This window comes from Danio rerio, chromosome 10, assembly GCF_052040795.2.
Source record: "Danio rerio strain M-AB ecotype USA chromosome 10, GRCz13ab, whole genome shotgun sequence".
Taxonomy (NCBI): domain Eukaryota; kingdom Metazoa; phylum Chordata; class Actinopteri; order Cypriniformes; family Danionidae; genus Danio; species Danio rerio.
Window position 1 is genome coordinate 12,919,421 of NC_141030.1, and position 21,701 is coordinate 12,941,121.

Genomic DNA, 21,701 nt, shown 5'->3' on the forward strand with positions numbered 1-21,701 from the left:
AAACATGTTAAAGCAAGTTGCAAGTGAAAATCTATGTCTCTGACTGAGTTTGCATTACTGTGATTTGACCTCTCTGCTGGCTGAGATAAGCTCATTTTCAACGTCCAATTCAGAATGTAATAAAACTTGATCCAGCTATAAAATGCATCATTCTTTTTTGTTTTAGACAACATTTCATGCACTGTTAAACATGTTAAAGCAAGTTGCAAGTAAAAATCTATGTCTCTGACTGAGTTTGCATTACTGTGATTTGACCTCTCTGCTGGCTGAGATAAGCTCATTTTCAACGTCCAATTCAGAATGTAATAAAACCAGATCCAGCCATAAAATGCATCATTCTTTTTTGTTTTAGACAACATTCCATGCACTGTTAAACATGTTAAAGCAAGATGCAAGTGAAAATCTATGTCTCTGACTGAGTTTGCATTACTGTGATTTGACCTCTCTGCTGGCTGAGATAAGCTCATTTTCAACGTCCAATTCAGAATATAATAAAACCTGATCCAGCTATAAAATGCATCATTCTTTTTTGTTTTAGACAACATTTCATGCACTGTTAAACATGTTAAAGCAAGTTGCAAGTGAAAATCTATGTCTCTGACTGAGTTTGCATTACTGTGATTTGACATTTCTGCTGGCTGAGATAAGCTCATTTTCAACGTCCAATTCAGAATGTAATAAAACCAGATCCAGCTATAAAATGCATCATTCTTTTTTGTTTCAGACAACATTTTATGCACTGTTAAACATGTTAAAGCAAGTTGCAAGTGAAAATCTATGTCTCTGACTGAGTTTGCATTACTGTGATTTGACCTCTCTGCTGGCTGAGATAAGCTCATTTTCAACGTCCAATTCAGAATGTAATAAAACCTGATCCAGCTATAAAATGCATCATTCTTTTTTGTTTTGGACAACATTTCATGCACTGTTAAACATGTTAAAGCAAGTTGCAAGTGAAAATCTATGTCTCTGACTGAGTTTGCATTACTGTGATTTGACCTCTCTGCTGGCTGAGATAAGCTCATTTTCAACGTCCAATTCAGAATGTAATAAAACCTGATCCAGCTATAAAATGCATCATTCTTTTTTGTTTTAGACAACATTTCATGCACTGTTAAACATGTTAAAGCAAGTTGCAAGTGAAAATCTATGTCTCTGACTGAGTTTGCATTACTGTGATTTGACCTCTCTGCTGGCTGAGATAAGCTCATTTTTAACGTCCAATTCAGAATGTAATAAAACCAGATCCAGCCATAAAATGCATCATTCTTTTTTGTTTTAGACAACATTTCATGCACTGTTAAACATGTTAAAGCAAGTTGCAAGTGAAAATCTATGTCTCTGACTGAGTTTGCATTACTGTGATTTGACCTCTCTGCTGGCTGAGATAAGCTCAATTTCAACGTCCAATTCAGAATGTAATAAAACCAGATCCAGCCATAAAATGCATCATTCTTTTTTGTTTTAGACAACATTTCATGCACTGTTAAACATGTTAAAGCAAGTTGCAAGTGAAAATCTATGTCTCTGACTGAGTTTGCATTACTGTGATTTGACCTATCTGCTGGCTGAGATAAGCTCATTTTCAACGTCCAATTCAGAAAGTGATAAAAACAGATCCAGCCATAAAATGCATTATTCTTTTTTGTTTTAGACAACATTTCATGCACTGTTAAACATGTTAAAGCAAGTTGCAAGTGAAAATCTATGTCTCTGACTGAGGTTGCATTACTGTGATTTGACCTCTCTGCTGGCTGAGATAAGCTTATTTTCAACGTCCAATTCAGAATGTAATAAAACCAGATCCAGCTATAAAATGCATCATTCTTTTTTTTTTAGACAACATTTCTTGCACTGTTAAACATGTTAAAGCAAGTTGCAAGTGAAAATCTATGTCTCTGACTGAGTTTGCATTACTGTGATTTGACCTCTCTGCTGGCCGAGATAAGCTCATTTTCAACGTCCAATTCAGAATGTAATAAAACCAGATCCAGCTATAAAATGCATCATTCTTTTTTGTTTCAGACAACATTTTATGCACTGTTAAACATGTTAAAGCAAGTTGCAAGTGAAAATCTATGTCTCTGACTGAGTTTGCATTACTGTGATTTGACCTCTCTGCTGGCTGAGATAAGCTCATTTTCAACGTCCAATTCAGAATGTAATAAAACCTGATCCAGCTATAAAATGCATCATTCTTTTTTGTTTTAGACAACATTTCATGCACTGTTAAACATGTTAAAGCAAGTTGCAAGTGAAAATCTATGTCTCTGACTGAGTTTGCATTACTGTGATTTGACCTCTCTGCTGGCTGAGATAAGCTCATTTTCAACGTCCAATTCAGAATGTAATAAAACCTGATCCAGCTATAAAATGCATCATTCTTTTTTGTTTTAGACAACATTTCATGCACTGTTAAACATGTTAAAGCAAGTTGCAAGTGAAAATCTATGTCTCTGACTGAGTTTGCATTACTGTGATTTGACCTCTCTGCTGGCTGAGATAAGCTCATTTTTAACGTCCAATTCAGAATGTAATAAAACCAGATCCAGCCATAAAATGCATCATTCTTTTTTGTTTTAGACAACATTTCATGCACTGTTAAACATGTTAAAGCAAGTTGCAAGTGAAAATCTATGTCTCTGACTGAGTTTGCATTACTGTGATTTGACCTCTCTGCTGGCTGAGATAAGCTCAATTTCAACGTCCAATTCAGAATGTAATAAAACCAGATCCAGCCATAAAATGCATCATTCTTTTTTGTTTTAGACAACATTTCATGTACTGTTAAACATGTTAAAGCAAGTTGCAAGTGAAAATCTATGTCTCTGACTGAGTTTGCATTACTGTGATTTGACCTATCTGCTGGCTGAGATAAGCTCATTTTCAACGTCCAATTCAGAAAGTGATAAAAACAGATCCAGCCATAAAATGCATTATTCTTTTTTGTTTTAGACAACATTTCATGCACTGTTAAACATGTTAAAGCAAGTTGCAAGTGAAAATCTATGTCTCTGACTGAGGTTGCATTACTGTGATTTGACCTCTCTGCTGGCTGAGATAAGCTTATTTTCAACGTCCAATTCAGAATGTAATAAAACCAGATCCAGCTATAAAATGCATCATTCTTTTTTTTTTAGACAACATTTCTTGCACTGTTAAACATGTTAAAGCAAGTTGCAAGTGAAAATCTATGTCTCTGACTGAGTTTGCATTACTGTGATTTGACCTCTCTGCTGGCCGAGATAAGCTCATTTTCAACGTCCAATTCAGAATGTAATAAAACCAGATCCAGCCATAAAATGCATCATTCTTTTTTGTTTTAGACAACATTTCATGCACTGTTAAACATGTTAAAGCAAGTTGCAAGTGAAAATCTATGTCTCTGACTGAGTTTGCATTACTGTGATTTGACCTCTTTGCTGGCTGAGATAAGCTCATTTTCAACGTCCAATTCAGAATGTAATAAAACCAGATCCAGCCATAAAATGCATCATTCTTTTTTGTTTTAGACAACATTTCATGCACTGTTAAACATGTTAAAGCAAGTTGCAAGTGAAAATCTATGTCTCTGACTGAGTTTGCATTACGGTGATTTGACCTCTTTGCTGGCTGAGATAAGCTCATTTTCAACGTCCAATTCAGAATGTAATAAAACCAGATCCAGCCATAAAATGCATCATTCTTTTTTGTTTTAGACAACATTTCATGCACTGTTAAACATGTTAAAGCAAGTTGCAAGTGAAAATCTATGTCTCTGACTGAGTTTGCATTACTGTGATTTGACCTCTCTGCTGGCTGAGATAAGCTCATTTTCAACGTCCAATTCAGAAAGTGATAAAAACAGATCCAGCCATAAAATGCATCATTCTTTTTTGTTTTAGACAACATTTCATGCACTGTTAAACATGTTAAAGCAAGTTGCAAGTGAAAATCTATGTCTCTGACTGAGTTTGCATTACTGTGATTTGACCTCTCTGCTGGCTGAGATAAGCTCATTTTCAACGTCCAATTCAGAATGTAATAAAACCAGATCCAGCCATAAAATGCATCATTCTTTTTTGTTTTAGACAACATTTCATGCACTGTTAAACATGTTAAAGCAAGTTGCAAGTGAAAATCTATGTCTCTGACTGAGTTTGCATTACTGTGATTTGACCTCTCTGCTGGCTGAGATAAGCTCATTTTCAACGTCCAATTCAGAATATAATAAAACCTGATCCAGCTATAAAATGCATCATTTTTTTTTTTTGTTTTAGACAACATTTCATGCACTGTTAAACATGTTAAAGCAAGTTGCAAGTGAAAATCTATGTCTCTGACTGAGTCTGCATTACTGTGATTTGACCTCTCTGCTGGCTGAGATAAGCTCATTTTCAACGTCCAATTCAGAATGTAATAAAACCAGATCCAGCCATAAAATGCATCATTCTTTTTTGTTTTAGACAACATTTCATGCACTGTTAAACATGTTAAAGCAAGTTGCAAGTGAAAATCTATGTCTCTGACTGAGTTTGCATTACTGTGATTTGACCTCTCTGCTGGCTGAGATAAGCTAATTTTCAACGTCCAATTCAGAATGTAATAAAACCTGATCCAGCTATAAAATGCATCATTCTTTTTTGTTTTAGACAACATTTCATGCACTGTTAAACATGTTAAAGCAAGTTGCAAGTGAAAATCTATGTCTCTGACTGAGTTTGCATTACTGTGATTTGACCTCTCTGCTGGCTGAGATAAGCTCATTTTCAACGTCCAATTCAGAATGTAATAAAACTTGATCCAGCTATAAAATGCATCATTCTTTTTTGTTTTAGACAACATTTCATGCACTGTTAAACATGTTAAAGCAAGTTGCAAGTGAAAATCTATGTCTCTGACTGAGTTTGCATTACTGTGATTTGACCTCTCTGCTGGCTGAGATAAGCTCATTTTCAACGTCCAATTCAGAATGTAATAAAACCAGATCCAGCCATAAAATGCATCATTCTTTTTTGTTTTAGACAACATTTCATGCACTGTTAAACATGTTAAAGCAAGATGCAAGTGAAAATCTATGTCTCTGACTGAGTTTGCATTACTGTGATTTGACCTCTCTGCTGGCTGAGATAAGCTCATTTTCAACGTCCAATTCAGAATATAATAAAACCTGATCCAGCTATAAAATGCATCATTTTTTTTTTGTTTTAGACAACATTTCATGCACTGTTAAACATGTTAAAGCAAGTTGCAAGTGAAAATCTATGTCTCTGACTGAGTTTGCATTACTGTGATTTGACCTCTCTGCTGGCTGAGATAAGCTCATTTTCAACGTCCAATTCAGAATGTAATAAAACCTGATCCAGCTATAAAATGCATCATTTTTTTTTGTTTTAGACAACATTTCATGCACTGTTAAACATGTTAAAGCAAGTTGCAAGTGAAAATCTATGTCTCTGACTGAGTTTGCATTACTGTGATTTGACCTCTCTGCTGGCTGAGATAAGCTCATTTTCAACGTCCAATTCAGAATGTAATAAAACCAGATCCAGCCATAAAATGCATCATTCTTTTTTGTTTTAGACAACATTTCATGCACTGTTAAACATGTTAAAGCAAGTTGCAAGTGAAAATCTATGTCTCTGACTGAGTTTGCATTACTGTGATTTGACCTCTCTGCTGGCTGAGATAAGCTCATTTTCAACGTCCAATTCAGAATGTAATAAAACCTGATCCAGCTATAAAATGCATCATTCTTTTTTGTTTTAGACAACATTTCATGCACTGTTAAACATGTTAAAGCAAGTTGCAAGTGAAAATCTATGTCTCTGACTGAGTTTGCATTACTGTGATTTGACCTCTCTGCTGGCTGAGATAAGCTCATTTTCAACGTCCAATTCAGAATGTAATAAAACCTGATCCAGCTATAAAATGCATCATTCTTTTTTGTTTTAGACAACATTTCATGCACTGTTAAACATGTTAAAGCAAGTTGCAAGTGAAAATCTATGTATCTGACTGAGTTTGCATTACTGTGATTTGACCTCTCTGCTGGCTGAGATAAGCTCATTTTTAACGTCCAATTCAGAATGTAATAAAACCAGATCCAGCCATAAAATGCATCATTCTTTTTTGTTTTAGACAACATTTCATGCACTGTTAAACATGTTAAAGCAAGTTGCAAGTGAAAATCTATGTCTCTGACTGAGTTTGCATTACTGTGATTTGACCTATCTGCTGGCTGAGATAAGCTCATTTTCAACGTCCAATTCAGAAAGTGATAAAAACAGATCCAGCCATAAAATGCATCATTCTTTTTTGTTTTAGACAACATTTCATGCACTGTTAAACATGGTAAAGCAAGTTGCAAGTGAAAATCTATGTCTTTGACTGAGTTTGCATTACTGTGATTTGACCTCTCTGCTGGCTGAGATAAGCTCATTTTCAACGTCCAATTCAGAATGTAATAAAACCAGATCCAGCTATAAAATGCATCATTCTTTTTTGTTTTAGACAACATTTCTTGCACTGTTAAACATGTTAAAGCAAGTTGCAAGTGAAAATCTATGTCTCTGACTGAGTTTGCATTACTGTGATTTGACCTCTCTGCTGGCTGAGATAAGCTCATTTTCAACGTCCAATTCAGAATGTAATAAAACCAGATCCAGCCATAAAATGCATCATTCTTTTTTGTTTTAGACAACATTTCATGCACTGTTAAACATGTTAAAGCAAGTTGCAAGTGAAAATCTAAGTCTCTGACTGAGTTTGCATTACTGTGATTTGACCTCTCTGCTGGCTGAGATAAGCTCATTTTCAACGTCCAATTCAGAATGTAATAAAACCAGATCCAGCCATAAAATGCATCATTCTTTTTTGTTTTAGACAACATTTTATGCACTGTTAAACATGTTAAAGCAAGTTGCAAGTGAAAATCTATGTCTCTGACTGAGGTTGCATTACTGTGATTTGACCTCTCGGCTGGCTGAGATAAGCTCATTTTCAACGTCCAATTCAGAATGTAATAAAATTTGATCCAGCTATAAAATGCATCATTCTTTTTTGTTTTAGACAACATTTCATGCACTGTTAAACATGTTAAAGCAAGTTGCAAGTGAAAATCTATGTCTCTGACTGAGTTTGCATTACTGTGATTTGACCTCTCTGCTGGCTGAGATAAGCTCATTTTCAACGTCCAATTCAGAATGTAATAAAACCAGATCCAGCCATAAAATGCATCATTCTTTTTTGTTTTAGACAACATTTCATGCACTGTTAAACATGTTAAAGCAAGTTGCAAGTGAAAATTTATGTCTCTGACTGAGTTTGCATTACTGTGATTTGACCTCTCTGCTGGCTGAGATAAGCTCATTTTCAACGTCCAATTCAGAAAGTGATAAAAACAGATCCAGCCATAAAATGCATCATTCTTTTTTGTTTTAGACAACATTTCATGCACTGTTAAACATGTTAAAGCAAGTTGCAAGTGAAAATCTATGTCTCTGACTGAGTTTGCATTACTGTGATTTGACCTCTCTGCTGGCTGAGATAAGCTCATTTTCAACGTCCAATTCAGAAAGTGATCCAGCCATAAAATGCATCATTCTTTTTTGTTTTAGACAACAATTCATGCACTGTTAAACATGTTAAAGCAAGTTGCAAGTGAATATCTATGTCTCTGACTGAGTTTGCATTACTGTGATTTGACCTCTCTGCTGGCTGAGATGAGCTCATTTTCAACGTCCAATTCAGAAAGTGAAAAAAAGGATCCAGCCATAAAATGCATCATTCTTTTTTGTTATAGACAACAATTCATGCACTGTTAAACATGTTAAAGCAAGTTGCAAGTGAAAATATATGTCTCTGACTGAGTTTGCATTACTGTGATTTGACCTCTATGCTGGCTGAGATAAGCTCATTTTCAACGTCCAATTCAGAAAGTGATAAAACAGATCCAGCCATACAATGCATCATTCTTTTTTGTTTTAGACAACATTTCATGCACTTGTAAACATGTTAAAGCAAGTTGCAGGTGAAAATCTATGTCTCTGACTGAGTTTGCATTACTGTGATTTGACCTCTCTGCTGGCTGAGATAAGCTCATTTTCAACGTCCAATTCAGAAAGTGATCCAGCCATAAAATGCATCATTCTTTTTTGTTTTAGACAACAATTCATGCACTGTTAAACATGTTAAAGCAAGTTGCAAGTGAAAATCTATGTCTCTGACTGAGTTTGCATTACTGTGATTTGACCTCTCTGCTGGCTGAGATAAGCTCATTTTCAACGTCCAATTCAGAAAGTGATCCAGCCATAAAATGCATCATTCTTTTTTGTTTTAGACAACAATTCATGCACTGTTAAACATGTTAAAGCAAGTTGCAAGTGAAAATCTATGTCTCTGACTGAGTTTGCATTACTGTGATTTGACATTTCTGCTGGCTGAGATAAGCTCATTTTCAACGTCCAATTCAGAATGTAATAAAACCAGATCCAGCTATAAAATGCATCATTCTTTTTTGTTTCAGACAACATTTTATGCACTGTTAAACATGTTAAAGCAAGTTGCAAGTGAAAATCTATGTCTCTGACTGAGTTTGCATTACTGTGATTTGACCTCTCTGCTGGCTGAGATAAGCTCATTTTCAATGTCCAATTCAGAATGTAATAAAACCTGATCCAGCTATAAAATGCATCATTCTTTTTTGTTTTAGACAACATTTCATGCACTGTTAAACATGTTAAAGCAAGTTGCAAGTGAAAATCTATGTCTCTGACTGAGTTTGCATTACTGTGATTTGACCTCTCTGCTGGCTGAGATAAGCTCATTTTTAACGTCCAATTCAGAATGTAATAAAACCAGATCCAGCCATAAAATGCATCATTCTTTTTTGTTTTAGACAACATTTCATGCACTGTTAAACATGTTAAAGCAAGTTGCAAGTGAAAATCTATGTCTCTGACTGAGTTTGCATTACTGTGATTTGACCTCTCTGCTGGCTGAGATAAGCTCATTTTCAACGTCCAATTCAGAATGTAATAAAACCAGATCCAGCCATAAAATGCATCATTCTTTTTTGTTTTAGACAACATTTCATGCACTGTTAAACATGTTAAAGCAAGTTGCAAGTGAAAATCTATGTCTCTGACTGAGTTTGCATTACTGTGATTTGACCTATCTGCTGGCTGAGATAAGCTCATTTTCAACGTCCAATTCAGAAAGTGATAAAAACAGATCCAGCCATAACATGCATTATTCTTTTTTGTTTTAGACAACATTTCATGCACTGTTAAACATGTTAAAGCAAGTTGCAAGTGAAAATCTATGTCTCTGACTGAGGTTGCATTACTGTGATTTGACCTCTCTGCTGGCTGAGATAAGCTCATTTTCAACGTCCAATTCAGAATGTAATAAAACCTGATCCAGCTATAAAATGCATCATTCTTTTTTGTTTTAGACAACATTTCATGCACTGTTAAACATGTTAAAGCAAGTTGCAAGTGAAAATCTATGTCTCTGACTGAGTTTGCATTACTGTGATTTGACCTCTCTGCTGGCTGAGATAAGCTCATTTTCAACGTCCAATTCAGAATGTAATAAAACCTGATCCAGCCATAAAATGCATCATTCTTTTTTGTTTTAGACAACATTTCATGCACTGTTAAACATGTTAAAGCAAGTTGCAAGTGAAAATCTATGTATCTGACTGAGTTTGCATTACTGTGATTTGACCTCTCTGCTGGCTGAGATAAGCTCATTTTTAACGTCCAATTCAGAATGTAATAAAACCAGATCCAGCCATAAAATGCATCATTCTTTTTTGTTTTAGACAACATTTCATGCACTGTTAAACATGTTAAAGCAAGTTGCAAGAGAAAATCTATGTCTCTGACTGAGTTTGCATTACTGTGATTTGACCTCTCTGCTGGCTGAGATAAGCTCATTTTCAACGTCCAATTCAGAATGTAATAAAACCAGATCCAGCCATAAAATGCATCATTCTTTTTTGTTTTAGACAACATTTCATGCACTGTTAAACATGTAAAGCAAGTTGCAAGTGAAAGTCTATGTCTCTGACTGAGTTTGCATTACTGTGATTTGACCTATCTGCTGGCTGAGATAAGCTCATTTTCAACGTCCAATTCAGAAAGTGATAAAAACAGATCCAGCCATAAAATGCATCATTCTTTTTTGTTTTAGACAACATTTCATGCACTGTTAAACATGTTAAAGCAAGTTGCAAGTGAAAATCTATGTCTTTGACTGAGTTTGCCTTACTGTGATTTGACCTCTCTGCTGGCTGAGATAAGCTCATTTTCAACGTCCAATTCAGAATGTAATAAAACCAGATCCAGCTATAAAATGCATCATTCTTTTTTGTTTTAGACATTTCTTGCACTGTTAAACATGTTAAAGCAAGTTGCAAGTGAAAATCTATGTCTCTGACTGAGGTTGCATTACTGTGATTTGACCTCTCTGCTGGCTGAGATAAGCTCATTTTCAACGTCCAATTCAGAATGTAATAAAACCAGATCCAGCCATAAAATGCATCATTCTTTTTTGTTTTAGACAACATTTCATGCACTGTTAAACATGTTAAAGCAAGTTGCAAGTGAAAATCTAAGTCTCTGACTGAGTTTGCATTACTGTGATTTGACCTCTCTGCTGGCTGAGATAAGCTCATTTTCAACGTCCAATTCAGAATGTAATAAAACCAGATCCAGCCATAAAATGCATCATTCTTTTTTGTTTTAGACAACATTTCATGCACTGTTAAACATGTTAAAGCAAGTTGCAAGTGAAAATCTATGTCTCTGACTGAGGTTGCATTACTGTGATTTGACCTCTCTGCTGGCTGAGATAAGCTCATTTTCAACGTCCAATTCAGAATGTAATAAAATCTGATCCAGCTATAAAATGCATCATTCTTTTTTGTTTTAGACAACATTTCATGCACTGTTAAACATGTTAAAGCAAGTTGCAAGTGAAAATCTATGTCTCTGACTGAGTTTGCATTACTGTGATTTGACCTCTCTGCTGGCTGAGATAAGCTCATTTTCAACGTCCAATTCAGAATGTAATAAAACCAGATCCAGCCATAAAATGCATCATTCTTTTTTGTTTTAGACAACATTTCATGCACTGTTAAACATGTTAAAGCAAGTTGCAAGTGAAAATTTATGTCTCTGACTGAGTTTGCATTACTGTGATTTGACCTCTCTGCTGGCTGAGATAAGCTCATTTTCAACGTCCAATTCAGAAAGTGATAAAAACAGATCCAGCCATAAAATGCATCATTCTTTTTTGTTTTAGACAACATTTCATGCACTGTTAAACATGTTAAAGCAAGTTGCAAGTGAAAATCTATGTCTCTGACTGAGTTTGCATTACTGTGATTTGACCTCTCTGCTGGCTGAGATAAGCTCATTTTCAACGTCCAATTCAGAATGTAATAAAACCAGATCCAGCCATAAAATGCATCATTCTTTTTTGTTTTAGACAACATTTCATGCACTGTTAAACATGTTAAAGCAAGTTGCAAGTGAAAATCTATGTCTCTGACTGAGTTTGCATTACTGTGATTTGACCTCTCTGCTGGCTGAGATAAGCTCATTTTCAACGTCCAATTCAGAAAGTGATCCTGCCATAAAATGCATCATTCTTTTTTGTTTTAGACAACAATTCATGCACTGTTAAACATGTTAAAGCAAGTTGCAAGTGAATATCTATGTCTCTGACTGAGTTTGCATTACTGTGATTTGACCTCTCTGCTGGCTGAGATGAGCTCATTTTCAACGTCCAATTCAGAAAGTGAAAAAAAGGATCCAGCCATAAAATGCATCATTCTTTTTTGTTATAGACAACAATTCATGCACTGTTAAACATGTTAAAGCAAGTTGCAAGTGAAAATATATGTCTCTGACTGAGTTTGCATTACTGTGATTTGACCTCTATGCTGGCTGAGATAAGCTCATTTTCAACGTCCAATTCAGAAAGTGATAAAACAGATCCAGCCATACAATGCATCATTCTTTTTTGTTTTAGACAACATTTCATGCACTTGTAAACATGTTAAAGCAAGTTGCAAGTGAAAATCTATGTCTCTGACTGAGTTTGCATTACTGTGATTTGACCTCTCTGCTGGCTGAGATAAGCTCATTTTCAACGTCCAATTCAGAATGTAATAAAACCAGATCCAGCCATAAAATGCATCATTCTTTTTTGTTTTAGACAACATTTCATGCACTGTTAAACATGTTAAAGCAAGTTGCAAGTGAAAATTTATGTCTCTGACTGAGTTTGCATTACTGTGATTTGACCTCTCTGCTGGCTGAGATAAGCTCATTTTCAACGTCCAATTCAGAAAGTGATAAAAACAGATCCAGCCATAAAATGCATCATTCTTTTTTGTTTTAGACAACATTTCATGCACTGTTAAACATGTTAAAGCAAGTTGCAAGTGAAAATCTATGTCTCTGACTGAGTTTGCATTACTGTGATTTGACCTCTCTGCTGGCTGAGATAAGCTCATTTTCAACGTCCAATTCAGAATGTAATAAAACCAGATCCAGCCATAAAATGCATCATTCTTTTTTGTTTTAGACAACATTTCATGCACTGTTAAACATGTTAAAGCAAGTTGCAAGTGAAAATCTATGTCTCTGACTGAGTTTGCATTACTGTGATTTGACCTCTCTGCTGGCTGAGATAAGCTCATTTTCAACGTCCAATTCAGAAAGTGATCCTGCCATAAAATGCATCATTCTTTTTTGTTTTAGACAACAATTCATGCACTGTTAAACATGTTAAAGCAAGTTGCAAGTGAATATCTATGTCTCTGACTGAGTTTGCATTACTGTGATTTGACCTCTCTGCTGGCTGAGATGAGCTCATTTTCAACGTCCAATTCAGAAAGTGAAAAAAAGGATCCAGCCATAAAATGCATCATTCTTTTTTGTTATAGACAACAATTCATGCACTGTTAAACATGTTAAAGCAAGTTGCAAGTGAAAATATATGTCTCTGACTGAGTTTGCATTACTGTGATTTGACCTCTATGCTGGCTGAGATAAGCTCATTTTCAACGTCCAATTCAGAAAGTGATAAAACAGATCCAGCCATACAATGCATCATTCTTTTTTGTTTTAGACAACATTTCATGCACTTGTAAACATGTTAAAGCAAGTTGCAGGTGAAAATCTATGTCTCTGACTGAGTTTGCATTACTGTGATTTGACCTCTCTGCTGGCTGAGATAAGCTCATTTTCAACGTCCAATTCAGAAAGTGATCCAGCCATAAAATGCATCATTCTTTTTTGTTTTAGACAACAATTCATGCACTGTTAAACATGTTAAAGCAAGTTGCAAGTGAAAATCTATGTCTCTGACTGAGTTTGCATTACTGTGATTTGACCTCTCTGCTGGCTGAGATAAGCTCATTTTCAACGTCCAATTCAGAAAGTGATCCAGCCATAAAATGCATCATTCTTTTTTGTTTTAGACAACAATTCATGCACTGTTAAACATGTTAAAGCAAGTTGCAAGTGAAAATCTATGTCTCTGACTGAGTTTGCATTACTGTGATTTGACATTTCTGCTGGCTGAGATAAGCTCATTTTCAATGTCCAATTCAGAATGTAATAAAACCAGATCCAGCTATAAAATGCATCATTCTTTTTTGTTTCAGACAACATTTTATGCACTGTTAAACATGTTAAAGCAAGTTGCAAGTGAAAATCTATGTCTCTGACTGAGTTTGCATTACTGTGATTTGACCTCTCTGCTGGCTGAGATAAGCTCATTTTCAACGTCCAATTCAGAATGTAATAAAACCTGATCCAGCTATAAAATGCATCATTCTTTTTTGTTTTAGACAACATTTCATGCACTGTTAAACATGTTAAAGCAAGTTGCAAGTGAAAATCTATGTCTCTGACTGAGTTTGCATTACTGTGATTTGACCTCTCTGCTGGCTGAGATAAGCTCATTTTTAACGTCCAATTCAGAATGTGATAAAACCAGATCCAGCCATAAAATGCATCATTCTTTTTTGTTTTAGACAACATTTCATGCACTGTTAAACATGTTAAAGCAAGTTGCAAGTGAAAATCTATGTCTCTGACTGAGTTTGCATTACTGTGATTTGACCTCTCTGCTGGCTGAGATAAGCTCATTTTCAACGTCCAATTCAGAATGTAATAAAACCAGATCCAGCCATAAAATGCATCATTCTTTTTTGTTTTAGACAACATTTCATGCACTGTTAAACATGTTAAAGCAAGTTGCAAGTGAAAATCTATGTCTCTGACTGAGTTTGCATAACTGTGATTTGACCTATCTGCTGGCTGAGATAAGCTCATTTTCAACGTCCAATTCAGAAAGTGATAAAAACAGATCCAGCCATAAAATGCATTATTCTTTTTTGTTTTAGACAACATTTCATGCACTGTTAAACATGTTAAAGCAAGTTGCAAGTGAAAATCTATGTCTCTGACTGAGGTTGCATTACTGTGATTTGACCTCTCTGCTGGCTGAGATAAGCTTATTTTCAACGTCCAATTCAGAATGTAATAAAACCAGATCCAGCTATAAAATGCATCATTCTTTTTTTTTTTAGACAACATTTCTTGCACTGTTAAACATGTTAAAGCAAGTTGCAAGTGAAAATCTATGTCTCTGACTGAGTTTGCATTACTGTGATTTGACCTCTCTGCTGGCTGAGATAAGCTCATTTTCAACGTCGAATTCAGAATGTAATAAAACCTGATCCAGCCATAAAATGCATCATTCTTTTTTGTTTTAGACAACATTTCATGCACTGTTAAACATGTTAAAGCAAGTTGCAAGTGAAAATCTATGTCTCTGACTGAGTTTGCATTACTGTGATTTGACCTCTTTGCTGGCTGAGATAAGCTCATTTTCAACGTCCAATTCAGAATGTAATAAAACCAGATCCAGCCATAAAATGCATCATTCTTTTTTGTTTTAGACAACATTTCATGCACTGTTAAACATGTTAAAGCAAGTTGCAAGTGAAAATCTATGTCTCTGACTGAGTTTGCATTACTGTGATTTGACCTCTCTGCTGGCTGAGATAAGCTCATTTTCAACGTCCAATTCAGAAAGTGATAAAAACAGATCCAGCCATAAAATGCATCATTCTTTTTTGTTTTAGACAACATTTCATGCACTGTTAAACATGTTAAAGCAAGTTGCAAGTGAAAATCTATGTCTCTGACTGAGTTTGCATTACTGTGATTTGACCTCTCTGCTGGCTGAGATAAGCTCATTTTCAACGTCCAATTCAGAATATAATAAAACCTGATCCAGCTATAAAATGCATCATTTTTTTTGTTTTAGACAACATTTTATGCACTGTTAAACATGTTAAAGCAAGTTGCAAGTGAAAATCTATGTCTCTGACTGAGTTTGCATTACTGTGATTTGACCTCTCTGCTGGCTGAGATAAGCTCATTTTCAACGTCCAATTCAGAAAGTGATCCAGCCATAAAATGCATCATTCTTTTTTGTTTTAGACAACAATTCATGCACTGTTAAACATGTTAAAGCAAGTTGCAAGTGAAAATCTATGTCTCTGACTGAGTTTGCATTACTGTGATTTGACATTTCTGCTGGCTGAGATAAGCTCATTTTCAACGTCCAATTCAGAATGTAATAAAACCAGATCCAGCTATAAAATGCATCATTCTTTTTTGTTTCAGACAACATTTTATGCACTGTTAAACATGTTAAAGCAAGTTGCAAGTGAAAATCTATGTCTCTGACTGAGTTTGCATTACTGTGATTTGACCTCTCTGCTGGCTGAGATAAGCTCATTTTCAACGTCCAATTCAGAATGTAATAAAACCTTATCCAGCTATAAAATGCATCATTCTTTTTTGTTTTAGACAACATTTCATGCACTGTTAAACATGTTAAAGCAAGTTGCAAGTGAAAATCTATGTCTCTGACTGAGTTTGCATTACTGTGATTTGACCTCTCTGCTGGCTGAGATAAGCTCATTTTCAACGTCCAATTCAGAATGTAATAAAACCTGATCCAGCTATAAAATGCATCATTCTTTTTTGTTTTAGACAACATTTCATGCACTGTTAAACATGTTAAAGCAAGTTGCAAGTGAAAATCTATGTCTCTGACTGAGTTTGCATTACTGTGATTTGACCTCTCTGCTGGCTGAGATAAGCTCATTTTCAACGTCCAATTCAGAATGTAATAAAACCTGATCCAGCTATAAAATGCATCATTCTTTTTTGTTTTAGACAACATTTCATGCACTGTTAAACATGTTAAAGCAAGTTGCAAGTGAAAATCTATGTCTCTGACTGAGTTTGCATTACTGTGATTTGACCTCTCTGCTGGCTGAGATAAGCTCATTTTCAACGTCCAATTCAGAATGTAATAAAACCTGATCCAGCTATAAAATGCATCATTCTTTTTTGTTTTAGACAACATTTCATGCACTGTTAAACATGTTAAAGCAAGTTGCAAGTGAAAATCTATGTCTCTGACTGAGTTTGCATTACTGTGATTTGACCTCTCTGCTGGCTGAGATAAGCTCATTTTCAACGTCCAATTCAGAAAGTGATAAAAACAGATCCAGCCATAAAATGCATCATTCTTTTTTGTTTTAGACAACATTTCATGCACTGTTAAACATGTTAAAGCAAGTTGCAAGTGAAAATCTATGTCTCTGACTGAGTTTGCATTACTGTGATTTGACCTCTCTGCTGGCTGAGATAAGCTCATTTTCAACGTCCAATTCAGAAAGTGATCCAGCCATAAAATGCATCATTCTTTTTTGTTTTAGACAACAATTCATGCACTGTTAAACATATTAAAGCAAGTTGCAAGTGAAAATCTATGTCTCTGACTGAGTTTGCATTACTGTGATTTGACATTTCTGCTGGCTGAGATAAGCTCATTTTCAACGTCCAATTCAGAATGTAATAAAACCAGATCCAGCTATAAAATGCATCATTCTTTTTTGTTTCAGACAACATTTTATGCACTGTTAAACATGTTAAAGCAAGTTGCAAGTGAAAATCTATGTCTCTGACTGAGTTTGCATTACTGTGATTTGACCTCTCTGCTGGCTGAGATAAGCTCATTTTCAACGTCCAATTCAGAATGTAATAAAACCTGATCCAGCTATAAAATGCATCATTCTTTTTTGTTTTAGACAACATTTCATGCACTGTTAAACATGTTAAAGCAAGTTGCAAGTGAAAATCTATGTCTCTGACTGAGTTTGCATTACTGTGATTTGACCTCTCTGCTGGCTGAGATAAGCTCATTTTCAACGTCCAATTCAGAATGTAATAAAACCTGATCCAGCTATAAAATGCATCATTCTTTTTTGTTTTAGACAACATTTCATGCACTGTTAAACATGTTAAAGCAAGTTGCAAGTGAAAATCTATGTCTCTGACTGAGTTTGCATTACTGTGATTTGACCTCTCTGCTGGCTGAGATAAGCTCATTTTCAACGTCCAATTCAGAATGTAATAAAACTTGATCCAGCTATAAAATGCATCATTCTTTTTTGTTTTAGACAACATTTCATGCACTGTTAAACATGTTAAAGCAAGTTGCAAGTGAAAATCTATGTCTCTGACTGAGTTTGCATTACTGTGATTTGACCTCTCTGCTGGCTGAGATAAGCTCATTTTCAACGTCCAATTCAGAATGTAATAAAACCAGATCCAGCCATAAAATGCATCATTCTTTTTTGTTTTAGACAACATTTCATGCACTGTTAAACATGTTAAAGCAAGAGGCAAGTGAAAATCTATGTCTCTGACTGAGTTTGCATTACTGTGATTTGACCTCTCTGCTGGCTGAGATAAGCTCATTTTCAACGTCCAATTCAGAATATAATAAAACCTGATCCAGCTATAAAATGCATCATTTTTTTTTGTTTTAGACAACATTTCATGCACTGTTAAACATGTTAAAGCAAGTTGCAAGTGAAAATCTATGTCTCTGACTGAGTTTGCATTACTGTGATTTGACCTCTCTGCTGGCTGAGATAAGCTCATTTTCAACGTCCAATTCAGAATGTAATAAAACCAGATCCAGCCATAAAATGCATCATTCTTTTTTGTTTTAGACAACATTTCATGCACTGTTAAACATGTTAAAGCAAGTTGCAAGTGAAAATCTATGTCTCTGACTGAGTTTGCATTACTGTGATTTGACCTCTCTGCTGGCTGAGATAAGCTCATTTTCAACGTCCAATTCAGAATGTAATAAAACCTGATCCAGCTATAAAATGCATCATTCTTTTTTGTTTTAGACAACATTTCATGCACTGTTAAACATGTTAAAGCAAGTTGCAAGTGAAAATCTATGTCTCTGACTGAGTTTGCATTACTGTGATTTGACCTCTCTGCTGGCTGAGATAAGCTCATTTTCAACGTCCAATTCAGAATGTAATAAAACTTGATCCAGCTATAAAATGCATCATTCTTTTTTGTTTTAGACAACATTTCATGCACTGTTAAACATGTTAAAGCAAGTTGCAAGTGAAAATCTATGTCTCTGACTGAGTTTGCATTACTGTGATTTGACCTCTCTGCTGGCTGAGATAAGCTCATTTTCAACGTCCAATTCAGAATGTAATAAAACCAGATCCAGCCATAAAATGCATCATTCTTTTTTGTTTTAGACAACATTTCATGCAATGTTAAACATGTTAAAGCAAGATGCAAGTGAAAATCTATGTCTCTGACTGAGTTTGCATTACTGTGATTTGACCTCTCTGCTGGCTGAGATAAGCTCATTTTCAACGTCCAATTCAGAAAGTGATAAAAACAGATCCAGCCATAAAATGCATCATTCTTTTTTGTTTTAGACAACATTTCATGCACTGTTAAACATGTTAAAGCAAGTTGCAAGTGAAAATCTATGTCTCTGACTGAGTTTGCATTACTGTGATTTGACCTCTCTGCTGGCTGAGATAAGCTCATTTTCAACGTCCAATTCAGAATGTAATAAAACTTGATCCAGCTATAAAATGCATAATTCTTTTTTGTTTTAGACAACATTTCATGCACTGTTAAACATGTTAAAGCAAGTTGCAAGTGAAAATCTATGTCTCTGACTGAGTTTGCATTACTGTGATTTGACCTCTCTGCTGGCTGAGATAAGCTCATTTTCAACGTCCAATACAGAATGTAATAAAACCAGAACCAGCCATAAAATGCATCATTCCTTTTTGTTTTAGACAACATTTCATGCACTGTTAAACATGTTAAAGCAAGTTGCAAGTGAAAATCTATGTCTCTGACTGAGTTTGCATTACTGTGATTTGACCTCTCTGCTGGCTGAGATAAGCTCTTTTTCAACGTCCAATTCAGAATGTAATAAAACCAGATCCAGCCATAAAATGCATCATTCTTTTTTGTTTTAGACAACATTTCATGCACTGTTAAACATGTTAAAGCAAGTTGCAAGTGAAAATCTATGTCTCTGACTGAGTTTGCATTACTGTGATTTGACCTCTCTGCTGGCTGAGATAAGCTCATTTTCAACGTCCAATTCAGAAAGTGATAAAAACAGATCCAGCCATAAAATGCATCATTCTTTTTTGTTTTAGACAACATTTCATGCACTGTTAAACATGTTAAAGCAAGTTGCAAGTGAAAATCTATGTCTCTGACTGAGTTTGCATTACTGTGATTTGACCTCTCTGCTGGCTGAGATAAGCTCATTTTCAACGTCCAATTCAGAATGTAATAAAACCAGATCCAGCCATAAAATGCATCATTCTTTTTTGTTTTAGACAACATTTCATGCACTGTTAAACATGTTAAAGCAAGTTGCAAGTGAAAATCTATGTCTCTGACTGAGTTTGCATTACTGTGATTTGACCTCTCTGCTGGCTGAGATAAGCTCATTTTCAACGTCCAATTCAGAATATAATAAAACCTGATCCAGCTATAAAATGCATCATTTTTTTTGTTTTAGACAACATTTCATGCACTGTTAAACATGTTAAAGCAAGTTGCAAGTGAAAATCTATGTCTCTGACTGAGTTTGCATTACGGTGATTTGACCTCTCTGCTGGCTGAGATAAGCTCATTTTCAACGTCCAATTCAGAATGTAATAAAACTTGATCCAGCTATAAAATGCATCATTCTTTTTTGTTTTAGACAACATTTCATGCACTGTTAAACATGTTAAAGCAAGTTGCAAGTGAAAATCTATGTCTCTGACTGAGTTTGCATTACTGTGATTTGACCTCTCTGCTGGCTGAGATAAGCTCATCTTCAACGTCCAATTCAGAATGTAATAAAACCAGATCCAGCCATAAAATGCATCATTCTTTTTTGTTTTAGACAACATTTCATGCACTGTTAAACATGTTAAAGCAAGTTGCAAGTGAAAATCTATGTCTCTGACTGAGTTTGCATTACTGTGATTTGACCTCTCTGCTGGCTGAGATAAGCTCATTTTCAACGTCCAATTCAGAATGTAATAAAACCTGATCCAGCTATAAAATGCATCATTTTTTTTTTTTTGACAACATTTCATGCACTGTTAAACATGTTAAAGCAAGTTGCAAGTGAAAATCTAAGTCTCTGACTGAGTTTGCATTACTGTGATTTGACCTCTCTGCTGGCTGAGATAAGCTCATTTTCAACGTCCAATTCAGAATGTAATAAAACCAGATCCAGCCATAAAATGCATCATTCTTTTTTGTTTTAGACAACATTTCATGCACTGTTAAACATGTTAAAGCAAGTTGCAAGTGAAAATCTATGTCTCTGACTGAGTTTGCATTACTGTGATTTGACCTCTCTGCTGGCTGAGATAAGCTCATTTTCAACGTCCAATTCAGAATGTAATAAAATCTGATCCAGCTATAAAATGCATCATTCTTTTTTGTTTTAGACAACATTTCATGCACTGTTAAACATGTTAAAGCAAGTTGCAAGTGAAAATCTATGTCTCTGACTGAGTTTGCATTACTGTGATTTGACCTCTCTGCTGGCTGAGATAAGCTCATTTTCAACGTCCAATTCAGAATGTAATAAAACCATATCCAGCCATAAAATGCATCATTCTTTTTTGTTTTAGACAACATTTCATGCACTGTTAAACATGTTAAAGCAAGTTGCAAGTGAAAATTTATGTCTCTGACTGAGTTTGCATTACTGTGATTTGACCTCTCTGCTGGCTGAGATAAGCTCATTTTCAACGTCCAATTCAGAAAGTGATAAAAACAGATCCAGCCATAAAATGCATCATTCTTTTTTGTTTTAGACAACATTTCATGCACTGTTAAACATGTTAAAGCAAGTTGCAAGTGAAAATCTATGTCTCTGACTGAGTTTGCATTACTGTGATTTGACCTCTCTGCTGGCTGAGATAAGCTCATTTTCAACGTCCAATTCAGAATGTAATAAAACCAGATCCAGCCATAAAATGCATCATTCTTTTTTGTTTTAGACAACATTTCATGCACTGTTAAACATGTTAAAGCAAGTTGCAAGTGAAAATCTATGTCTCTGACTGAGTTTGCATTACTGTGATTTGACCTCTCTGCTGGCTGAGATAAGCTCATTTTCAACGTCCAATTCAGAAAGTGATCCAGCCATAAAATGCATCATTCTTTTTTGTTTTAGACAACAATTCATGCACTGTTAAACATGTTAAAGCAAGTTGCAAGTGAATATCTATGTCTCTGACTGAGTTT

The 21,701-nt window shown here is 35.1% G+C and overlaps 1 long non-coding RNA gene across 1 annotated transcript; it reads right to left on the reverse strand.

Annotated features, from left to right (window-relative positions):
• Nucleotides 1-350: 350 nt before the first annotated feature.
• On the reverse strand, nucleotides 351-9,153 carry LOC147841983 (uncharacterized). The gene is made up of 4 exons (XR_015500865.1): nucleotides 7,512-9,153; nucleotides 2,042-2,858; nucleotides 1,113-1,297; nucleotides 351-739 (listed from the first exon to the last, which is right to left on the reverse strand). It is a non-coding gene; the product is annotated as an uncharacterized LOC147841983 (long non-coding RNA).
• Nucleotides 9,154-21,701: the final 12,548 nt, after the last annotated feature.